At 40.0% G+C, this 11279-nt stretch overlaps 1 pseudogene; it reads right to left on the bottom strand.

The window, feature by feature from the left end:
- Positions 1–292: 292 nt before the first annotated feature.
- On the bottom strand, positions 293–1469 carry LOC100988689 (large ribosomal subunit protein uL30-like; annotated as a pseudogene).
- Between the last annotated feature and the right edge of the window lie 9810 nt (positions 1470–11279).

Below are 11279 nucleotides of genomic sequence, written 5' to 3'. Positions count from 1 at the left end.
ACAAACCACATGATGTCAAGATTAGGTCCTTCAGAGTTCCCTTCCTTCTCAGCCCAAATACTGAATGGAGTATGGAGCAGCAGATTTCTTTAATTAGTAGCAGATTACTTGAAGTTAGAGTCACTTTAGTGCTCAGTGGACACAAGGTACTCCTTTGGCTAATTTAAAGTCTTAGGCCTGGCTGAGATATGCAGTAAAAACAGCAAAATTTGTTTTATCCCTTAAGATCTCAAAGGTCTGGCTGGGCACAGTGGCTCATGCCTGTAATCCCAGCACTTTGGGAGACCGAGGAAGGTGGATCACTTGAGGCCAGGGGTTTGAGACCAGCCTGACCAACATGGCAAAACCCTGTTTACTAAAAATACAAAAATTAGCAGGGCATGGTGTTGCATGCCTGTAATCCCAGTTACCAGGGAGGCTGAGGCATGGGAATCTCTTGAACCCGGGAGGCAGAGGTTGCAATGAGCCAAGATGGTGCCACTGCCTTCCAGCCTGGGCAACAGAGCGAGACTCCATCTAAAAGAAAAAAAAAAACAAAACAAAAGAAGATCTCAAAGGTCTGTACCCTAAGGTTCTTTCTCCTCAGTTGAATATTTCCTTGGCCTGAATAAGGAAAACTGTAACTAAGTAGTAAATTGTCGCAGTCTGCATCTTTTTTTTTTTTTTTTTTTGAGAGCAGGTACTGTTTATTAACCGACCAGCTTAGAAAAACAATCATGGTAGACACCTTAGTTCATTCTTCTAATAAGCCTGTTGATCTGGTCCTCCCTGTTGCCAGCATCTCCACCTTCTACAAAATGGGTGGTCTTTTTCTTCATTCCACCTCATGGAGAAGACAATTTGAAGGGCCACAGGAAGTTATTTGCCTCTTTGAAGCCTTTTCCAACAGTATAGATCTCATGAATCAGATCCTCCATGCAGATGATGCCGTATTTACCAAGAGATCAAGCAATCAAAGTGTTATCTGTCAAAGCAATTCGCTTCTTATTGATTTTGCCATAACCACGCTTGTAGATTAGTTCATTTACTGACTTCAGATTGGGGTACCCCCATGCAATATATGGCTCTACAATCCTCAGCATGTTAATCGAAGCCTTGTTGAGCTTTACACAGGTGCCATTGAAGATTTGACGAAGGCGAAGAAGCTGCAACACCTTTCGGACCTTTGGGCTCACGCCATTGACACCTCTGATTCTGATGACAAACGCCAATTTGGGTTCTGCAGGTACATAGAAATTGCCAGCTTTTCTTGCCATCCTCGCCTTTCGAATTTCAGTTCTGTACATCTGCCTGTATTCCTTGTGATAGTGCTTTGCTTTTTCATAGATAAGCTTCCTCCTTGCCTTTCGAAGCGTCTTTTGGGCAAACTTCTTTCTCAGGCGCTTGATCTTCAGCTCTGCAAAATTCCTTTGCTTTTTCTTAAGGGTTTCTGGCATAGCAAGAACCTTCTTCTTTTCTACACACTCCATGGTTCCAGCTGGAAAAAGAGCGCAGTCTGCATCTTGTGGCTGCTTTTACCCTTGTAGAGATCCACCCGGCCAGCACATTTGTTTACACATTGACAGTGGTGAGTTTTGCATGGTTATGCCAGGCTCAGTTGGTCCCTGCACTTTTGCTGAGTGGTCCAAGTGGTCAAGAGATGCCTCCTGGAAGCTACATACCAGTACATACAAGTAGAGTCTCTGCTTCTATAGAAACGTGCTCATCTCAGTACAAAGCTGCCAGGAATTATAGTCACCCTTCTACATGACTGAAAACTCAAGGCTTCACTCCCATGCTGTAGGCAAAAGCCATCTGCCCATCTGTTAAATCTGTGTGGCTAATATAAGCCTCTACAAACCACTGAGCTGAAAATGCCCTGCCATAAGCTGAAGTCTAAGTCCCTCGGCCACCTGTTCTTACCCTACTGAAGGCCACTCCTGCATGCGTTTTTCCTTCTCCTAATTCCACCATGTATTCTCTTTGATTTGTCAATGTTAATAGCCAGTACATCAAATTTTGGGGTCTCTGTAGAGGTCCACAGTGTCCTTCTTTTCCTTCTGGCTTCTGAACGAATTGAGAAATAAGGTAAAAGAATAAGAGAGATAAGATGTCCAAACTTTGCTATTACCCATAAAGCCTTAATATAAAAACCAAATGGACTTCTTCATACTTAATCCAAATCCACAATGAAAGTCACAACAACGCTGGACCTGGAGACCACATGAATATTTTACTTTGCCACACTTATTGGAGGTGAAGAAGGCAGCAGTACTAGTTCAGATTAGCCTTATCATGTTGTACTGTTTCATAATTCAAAGAAATCTCATTGTGTTGAGTAACTTGGGATTCAGCAGGAATTCAACAGTACCTGTTGTCTAGAATAAGAATATAAGTCAAAGGAATCTCTCCTTTACCCTCTCTTATGAAGTTTAGGGTGTAACAACTGCTTTCTGTTCGTTACAGCTTTGTTTCATTTTTCCAGAAACACTGGTTAGATCTGTTTTAAATCAGCTGCCAATCAGCTTAGCTACAACTGGTAAACAATGTCGTTCTGCTAGTGGCAGCTCAGCTTGGAAGAACTGGTTTTTATTGTTGTTTTTGTCATTGTAGTTGTATTGGTGTTTGTGGTGTGTGTTTGTGTATGTGTAGGTATGGCAGTGAGAATTTTTAAATAAATTTTATAAGAAATATAAATTTTATAGAAGAATTTTATAAGAAATATCACTTTTTCTTTTTTGAGACAGAGTCTCCCTCTCTCGCCTAGGCTGGAGTGCAGTGGCACTATCTCAGCTCACTGCAACCTCTGCCTTCTGGGTTCAAGCAGTTCTTCTGCCTCAACCTCCCGAGTAGCTGGGATTACAGGTGCCCACCACCATGCCTGGCTAATTTTTGTATTTGTAATAGAGATGGAGTTTCACCACATTAGGCAGGCTGGTCTCGAGCTCCTGACTTCAGGGAATCTGCTCGCCTCAGCTTCCCAAAGTGCTGGGATTACAGGGGTGAGCCACTGTGCCCGGCCAGAAATACCTTTTTTAAAGTAGTGAGAGCATATCTTTGGTCACGGAAATGTGCGTTTGGCTAGCAAATGTGAGATAATTAAAGGCATGGGCTGAAGTTCACTAGGGAAACTAGGAAAGTATAAGAATATTGGAGAAAAAGAATACTCTGAAATAGAAGAATACATATGGAAAAACAAATGTCTAACACTGAAAATTTGTAATTTGCTAAGAAAATGTGACCTAACCTTTTCTAAATACAGAGAAAAGAAACTGAGAAACAGTTAAGATTTAGAAATATGGTTTAGAAATATGGTATCATATCTTGTGGTCATAAAAAAAACCTGCAAATAATTGAGCAATAAAATCAATATTCAACTTACATAAAGGCTGAATTAGAATTTTTTTTTTCACAGTGAATGAACTAAGGAATTTTGTGCAACTGTGTAATTTAAAAAGACAGCTTTTTTAACTTGCAAAAACACATTATGATAGAGGTTATAAAGTTTATTATTATTTTTATTTTTAGTAAATACCTTTCCATCCAGATGTCTTTATCTTAAGTGAAGTCACATTAATTCATAATCAATAATTATACCTAATAATAGAAAAACATATGGTAAAACTAAATGCCATTAATTTATAACATATTCCTTTAAAAAGCCATCCTTTGAAGTTTGTTTGAGATTAAAATAGGATTACAAAGGAAAGGCAAAAAAGAAATATTCAAAGTTGAAACTCAGGCCTGGCACTGTGGCTCATGCCTATAATCCCAGCACTTTGGGAGGCCAAGGTGGGGGGATGGTTTGAGCCCAGGAGCTTGAGACAAGCCCAGGCAACAACATAGTGAGACCCTGTTGCTGCAAAGAATAAAAAAATTAGCTAGGCATGGGAGTGCATGCCTGTGGTCCCAGCTGCTCGGGAGACTCTGAGGTGGGAGGCTTGCTTGAACCTGGGAGGCTGAGGCTGCAGTAAGCCATGATTGTGTCATTGCACTCCAGCCTGGGTGACAGAGCAAGATCCTCTCTCAAAGAATAAAATAAAATAAAATATAAAAAATGGAAACTCAATGAAATCTTTTGTCTCCATTGATAACACTTTGCAAGAGCCGCTTTTAGAAAAACATTGGCAATTTAATGTTTGAATTTGTGGAAATCCATTCATTATGCAATTAAATATTATTGACTTTTCAAAAAACGTTTTTCACTACAAAGTTTGAATTATCTGTGGGAAATAAATGATATGTATTTGAAATTCATAGATTATCAAAACCAATAATTTTAATTTTCTTTCATCTGAAATCTTTAGAAAAATAAATTGAAAAAATTTAATATTAAACTTACTTTCTTATCTAACCCTGTACGGTTGTCATAAAATTAAAAGAGATAATGCAATATCAACCCAAGTGTTTTACTCAAGTTGATAATAAATTGTACTGAAAAAAAAAGTTGCAGTTAAATAAATTAGGGAAATTCTGGATTAAGTAAAATTAAACAGGATTTTCTTTTTAAAATATTGCAGAGGTTTTAAAATGCTAATAGACAGTAAATGAATATCTAAGAGATAAACAAAACATATTTCCCAACGGGTGTTATTTGATTATAGAATATTTATTCTCAGAGTATCTGTCAGGTCTAGCACCATGTGCATATTATATAGCTATTTTTTTTTAATTTAGAAATCTGTGAACAAGAAAAAAGGGACCTAGATGACATACAAACTGTTAAATACATAATCATTGTCAAGTGTGGTAGTCCTTAGTGCCACTTATAAATATCCAGTTCTCCTCTCTCTCCCAAGATATCAAATACTGAATTTCCTAGCTGATGAGTTTTGAGTGGAAGTCATGTGAGTCACTTCTAGGCTGTAGCATTTACATGCCAAGGCACACTCCTTAGAGCTCTTTTTCCCTTGACCACCACTTTTGGTGGTGATATTCCAGGTGGTGGCTACTTGTCAGCCTGGGTCCCAGAGTGAGGAGACCAGATCACCACAGCTGACTCTTAACTGGCATACAGTAGAAGCAAGGGGGAAATCTTGATTGTTTTAAGTGCTGAGTTTTGGGGCCGTTTGTTATCATAGCATAACCAAACTTATACTGACAGCTATGCCAAATGTATTTTTAAAACTGGAAAATAAAGTCTTCACTGCTTAGAAGAAAGAGAAGTAGGTCAGAACCAGAGCCTAGTTAGTGGCTAGCCATGTCAGAGCAGAGAAGGCAAGGACCCAGAGGCCGGGCAGATACACCAAGTTGGCACAGATGGTCAGGGAGGTGTGAGCTACAGAATGAGTCACCAGGAAAGTCATGGAACAGCCTCAGTAATTGAGACTTAATGGTAAGGAGGCCCGATGTGACCTAGTCTTTGAAGACAGGCCCCAAACCTGGGGATGTGGTCATAAAGAACAATGCTTATGCTTGCTCATTGTCCAAGCAGATTAGATGATAAACCCACTGGCACAGAGCTTATTAAATAATCTCTGACTAGGGATATCTTTAATTTTGGATTAGGGGTGGGGCTGAATCTACAGATGAAAAATAAATGGCTCAAAATAAGAAGACTAGTGGAAGGGAGCCATGTGAGTCATTACAAATGGAAGATTTTGTGAATGGTTCTAGGGAACAGAAGAATAGATTTTGAAATAAATGTTAGAACACCGAGTTTCTATTAGTTTTACACCTGTTAACTCTAAGACAGAAATGATTTGGCTTTGACATGGTTGTGCTTCTTTCTTAAACTGTAGGGTACTTGGTCATATGTTCTGGCTAGAGGTCTCTTCATGAACTCTAGTTGCACTCCTACACACTTGATGGAATTGGGCTGACTTGACAAAACAAGGCCATTTATGGAGCAGTTGTGAAGGCATATGTATTCGTTTTCTAGGGCTGCCATAATGAAGTACTACAAATGAGGTGGCTTAGACAAAAGAATTTTATTGTCTCCCAGTTCTGGAACCTCACAGCCAAGATCAAGTTGTCAATAGGGTGTTGAGGACTAGCTGAGGACCGTGAGAAAGAATCTGTTTCATGCCTTTCCTCTATCTTCTGTTTTTCTTCTGGTAATTTTTAGTGTTCTTTGTCTTGTAGAAGCATCACCCTGATCTCTGCCTTTTTCTTCACGTGGCCTTCTCACTGTGTTTATGTGACCCCAAGTTTCCGCTTTTTATAAGAACACTCATCATATTGGATTAGGGGCACATTCTATTCCAGTATGATCTCATATTAATTAATTACACGTTCAAATACCCTATTACTAAATAAGGTCACATGCTAGAGTACTGAGAGTTAGGACTTCAGTGTATGAATTTTAGGGGAACACAATATAACCAATAGCATCATGCATTAAAGGAGAAGTTGTTTCTCTCACCATACCTATCTGTTCCCATTTTTTTTTCTTTTACCTGGCCTCTTACAGAAGTATTTACAGACTTTCCTGGGCTGCAAGCTTTTTTGAGGTCCGATACTACACTTTTAAAATCTGTCCAGCTCTTAGCCGGGTGCGGTGGCTCATGCCTGTAATCCCAGCACTTTGGGAGGCCAAGGTGGGTGGATCACCTGAGGTCGGGAGTTCGAGACCAGCCTGACCAACATGGAGAAACCCCATCTATACTAAAAATACAAAATTAGCTAGGCATGGTGGCGCACACCTGTAATCCCAGCTTCCCAGCTACTGGGGAGGCTGAGGCAGGAGAATCGCTTGAACCTGGGAGGCAGAGGTTGCGGTGAGCCAAGATTGTGCCATTGCACTCCAGCCTGGCAACAAGAGTGAAATCCCATCTCAAAAAAAAAAAAAGAAAAAAAGAAAAAAAGAAAAGGAAAACTCTGTCCATCTCCTGACAGGAATTATTAAAAAGTAAGGTCATCATATCTCACCTGAACTGGTGACTGCAATAGCTTTCTGACTTCTCTCTCTGCTTCCTCCCTTTTTGGTTTACCCATTGTGATTCATCCTGAACAAAATTTTTCCCTCTTTAAAAAATGTCCTTCACCAAGTGGTCCACCTGGAAAGCTCCCATTCACCCTTCTACTCTCAGATCAAGCACTACTATCTCCAATGCCTTCAATGATATTCCCAGGCAAAATCATGTAACTGATTCCTCTTTGCTTCCATGTAATACTGTGCATACCCTGTGGCAACCAGTAGGCACTCAATAAATGTTGGAATGAGTACCTGAATTAATGAAAGGAATAATTTATAAGGCAAATCCTATAAAGTAATTTTAGGGAATATTTTCCTCTTTCTGTTTGTACTGCTAAATTAAATGGATCATGCTTTAGAATAGTCTTCTCATGTTTGTATCACTTGTAACTCTGAAGAAGTACCCATACATTTTTAAAACTGTAATTCATAAACAACACTGCATCAATATAAAATGTACAACTTTTTATCAGGCTAAGAAAAAAAAAAAACTATAGGGTCCTTGAATCTTCTTTAAAATAATGATAGGTCTTCTACTACCATTATCAATATATCTACCCAGAAATGCTATTAGCATCACTTGACAAATCAGAAAACTTCATCTCCACAGAAAGGCCCTGGAATGTAACCACTCCTTAACAATCTAGGCCATGATGATCAGGCGTCAACTCTTTGGGTTAGGCACATGAAAGGAGGTGGATGACAATCAAATTGACAGAGTGGACTAAGACAGTGAGTAGAGCAATTCAAGGACGTGCTGAAAGCAATTTGAAAAACTCCCTATAGCAGAGTCATTAGGGACAAGTAGGAAACTATTGTTGCCAGCAGAGTCAAATTGCAGATCTTGAGGTTTGGATGGTGAAAAAGTGGATTATCTCACCTATGAGAAATACTGACAGCAAAGTCCAGGGGCAGCCAAGTCTTCCACCTTCTAGCTGCTACCCAGTCTTATGCCATTGCTTTTCATACACGCTTCTCCAAAACATCATCTCCATTTGAGGTTCACATTTTCAATTCCCTTTTACTTTCGTTCATTCCACTTCAGTCTGGCTTCTATCACAACAATGAAAATGAAAGTGTTTTTCTAGGTCGCTGCTGGCCTCTTACCTGCCAGAACTCACGATGCTTTTCTGTCTTTAACTCAGTCTTCTGTTGCGGTCCACATCGATGATGAAGACTTGAAACCCTCTGCCAGGCCTAGTGGCTCACGCCTGTGATCCCAGCACTTTGGGAGGCCAAGGCGGGCAAATCACCTAAGGTCAGGAGTTCAAGACCACCCTGGCCAAATGGTGAAACTCTGTCTCTACTAAAAATATAAAAATTGGCCGGGCATGGTGGTGGGCGCCTGTAATCTCAGGTACTCAGGAGGCTGAGGCAGGAGAATCACTTGAACTCAGGAGGCACAGGTTGCAGTGAGCTGAGATTGTGCCACAGCACACTCCAGCCTGGGTGACAGAGTGAGACTCTGTCTCAAAAACAACAACAACAACAACAACAACAACAACAACAAAAACTCTTTCTTTCTCAGTGTCCTCATAGTCCTTTACCATTCTCCTTTTCCATCATGGGTTTCTGTCTTTCTACTGATGCTGTAAATGTTGGTGGCCCCACCAAATCCACTGGTCTTCTCACTCTCGTTATCCCATCCCTTCCTGGGTAGTTATATCAGCACCGATTTCTGCCATTATACCTGCTCATGACTTCTCCAAATTTCAGAGTTTATATCCTACTGATAGTCTTTACCTGAAGGTTTCACAGGCACCTGAAACTCAACCTGTCTAAAATAAACTCCATACCCTCCATCTATGATTTAAATGGTTGGTGACATTAACAGTCTTCCAGTCACCCATGCCAAGGGCTTGGGAATCACCTTGGACTACCTCTTTCTCAGTCTCTCAATCTCATCACTCACCAGTGCTACTGATTGTAATTTCTAAACTTTTCTTGAATTTGTCCCCTCCTCTTGTCTATCATCACTGACTTAATTCAGGCCTTCATCCTCTGTGATCTGAAATTCTGAAAATAATTCCAACCCCTCCTCTTGTTTCTAGTTTTATCTTTTTAAATTGGTCCTTCACAGAGAGGCCAGTTATCTAACTAAAACACAAGTCCAAACATGTTGTGTCCTGCTTGATGCCCACAAGGGGCTTGAATTCCTACATGGGAGTCCTTGAGGGTTGAGCAGCCAGAGCATCCAAGGAAGACTCGAGGGCTCAAGAAATGACTACTAGCAATCTCACTATTCTAGCAACCTGTGCAGTTATACTGGTAGATACCTGCTATGCACAGTATAATGTTTCTCACCTGCACCTTTACTTATGCTCTGCTCTAACTGCAACCTGGCTAACTTCTAGGCATCCTATAAAATAAACTCGGGGTCTCTTCCTCCAGAAAATCCTCCTGTCACTTCCCCCAAATACCTTGTCTCTATATCTTCTAAATACTGAATGAAAGTATCTATCTGTCTTTGCATTTTCCACGTTAGTTCCACCCCTTGTGGACAGGGACTATGGCACAAAGCCAAGTTGTACAGAATCAAGGCTCTGATATAATAAAGCCTTGATACATGCATGGTGAAGGTTATTGTGAAGGGGGTCGTTGGTTGAGTGCTTGGAAGGATCTGGAACCTAGATAAGTAATTCTTTATTTTCACTGCCTCATGTTCAACTGCAATTTTTTCATATGTATATGAAAGCAAAAGAAAGGAAGAAAGTCACAAAGAGCTGTCTGAGGCACATGATTGTGAAGCGTTAAAGGGAAAATCCATTCTTCTGCTTTGTGAGCCCTCTCAAGCTAAAGTAAATGAGCCTTTAGAAGCCAAACATGCAGCTAACAAAGGTGAGCTCATGGAGAAGCCTATGAACAGTTGTCGGTCCTGTGGGTCCACAGTCAAGTGTCTAGGGCCATTGTTGGCAAGCAAGACCGAACTAGAGGAAAAATATGTCTATGGGCATGCAGTGATGGTGCCGGGGGAGAAGTAGGAGGAGAAGTGAACAAATAAGAGTTTCATTTAGGAAGATCAAGAGATGACAGCCTTCTTAGGTATCTAAGCAAATAGCCCCCAAAGAGAATTTAAAACATTAGATTCTAAGGGCTAGAGAGTTTTTTTGGGCAAAATAATTAAATCACTGAAAAATAAGAAAGAAAGAAAGAAAACTCTTGAGGATTGCCTATCTTGCAATCACGTGTACATCTCTTTTTTTTTTTTTTTGGGACAGGGTCTCACTCTGTCGCTCAGGCTGGAGTGCAGTGGCGTGATCTTGGCTCACTGCAACCTCCGCCTTCTGGGTTCAAGCAATTCTCCTGCCTCAGCCTCCCAAGTAGCTAGGCTTAGGGGTGTGCTCCACCACACCTGGCTGGCTAATGTTTGTATTTTTACTAGAGATGAGGTTTCACCATGTTGGCCGGGATGGTGTTGAACTCCTGACCCTAAGTGATCTGCCCACCTCGACCTCCCAAAGTGCTGGAATTACAGCTGTGGGCCAGCACGCCCGGGCTAAATGGGCCTTTGAAATGTGTAGAAGCTTCTACAGGATCACCTCTTTCTTCCCATTAAGTTATATCCCCCTAAATTATATAGATGATTTACTGCCTCATGGGAACAGTATGTATGAATGTCTAGATTCCCTCAGAGATTGCCCTGCCTCTAAGAAGTGTTGGATCTTGTGTTGGAATTCTTGGATAAAGATCTTAATATTCAAGATATGCATTAGATTTCTTTTTAAAATTAAAATTAAATTTTTTATTTTTAAAATTTATTTTTTATTTTAATAGGTTTTTTGGGAATAGGTATTGTTTGTTTACATGAATAAGTTCTTCAGTGGTGATTTCTGAGATTTTGGTGCACCCATCATCCAAACAGTGTACACTGTACCCAATGTGTAGTCTTTTATCCCTCACCCTCCTCCCACCTAGTTATCTGTTTATTTATTTATTTCCTGGCTTATTCTGCAGAAGATTTGAGGCTGATTACAATAAGAATACATAAAATCATAATAAAATATAAACAGAAATGGAAGGATTAAAGAAAAGAATACATCTATGAAAATAATAAGGCCCAACAAAGTTGTTTTACTGATTCATTCAATCTTCCATTCTTTCATTCGTCCACCAAATATTTAGTATGTATCTACTATTACTAGCCATACAATGGATTCTATTGGCTTTGAGCTTCTTGGGAAGCCAAATTAACAAGGCAAATATGATCAATTGCATAATTTTTATTATTAGACAGGAAGAAACACATAGTTTCCCTGAAGAAAATAAAACTTTCTCTATTACTAAATTTTGAAAAAAAAATACATGGCATTTGGTGTCATTGATAATGAGTCAGAAGACAATGCCCTCAACAACTTATAGCAGTAAATGTAGATTAGTTCTCATA

This window comes from Pan paniscus, chromosome 10 (genome assembly GCF_029289425.2).
Source record: "Pan paniscus chromosome 10, NHGRI_mPanPan1-v2.0_pri, whole genome shotgun sequence".
Taxonomy (NCBI): domain Eukaryota; kingdom Metazoa; phylum Chordata; class Mammalia; order Primates; family Hominidae; genus Pan; species Pan paniscus.
The sequence above is the reverse complement of the archived record's forward strand: the minus strand, read 5'-3'. Positions and strand labels throughout refer to the sequence as shown.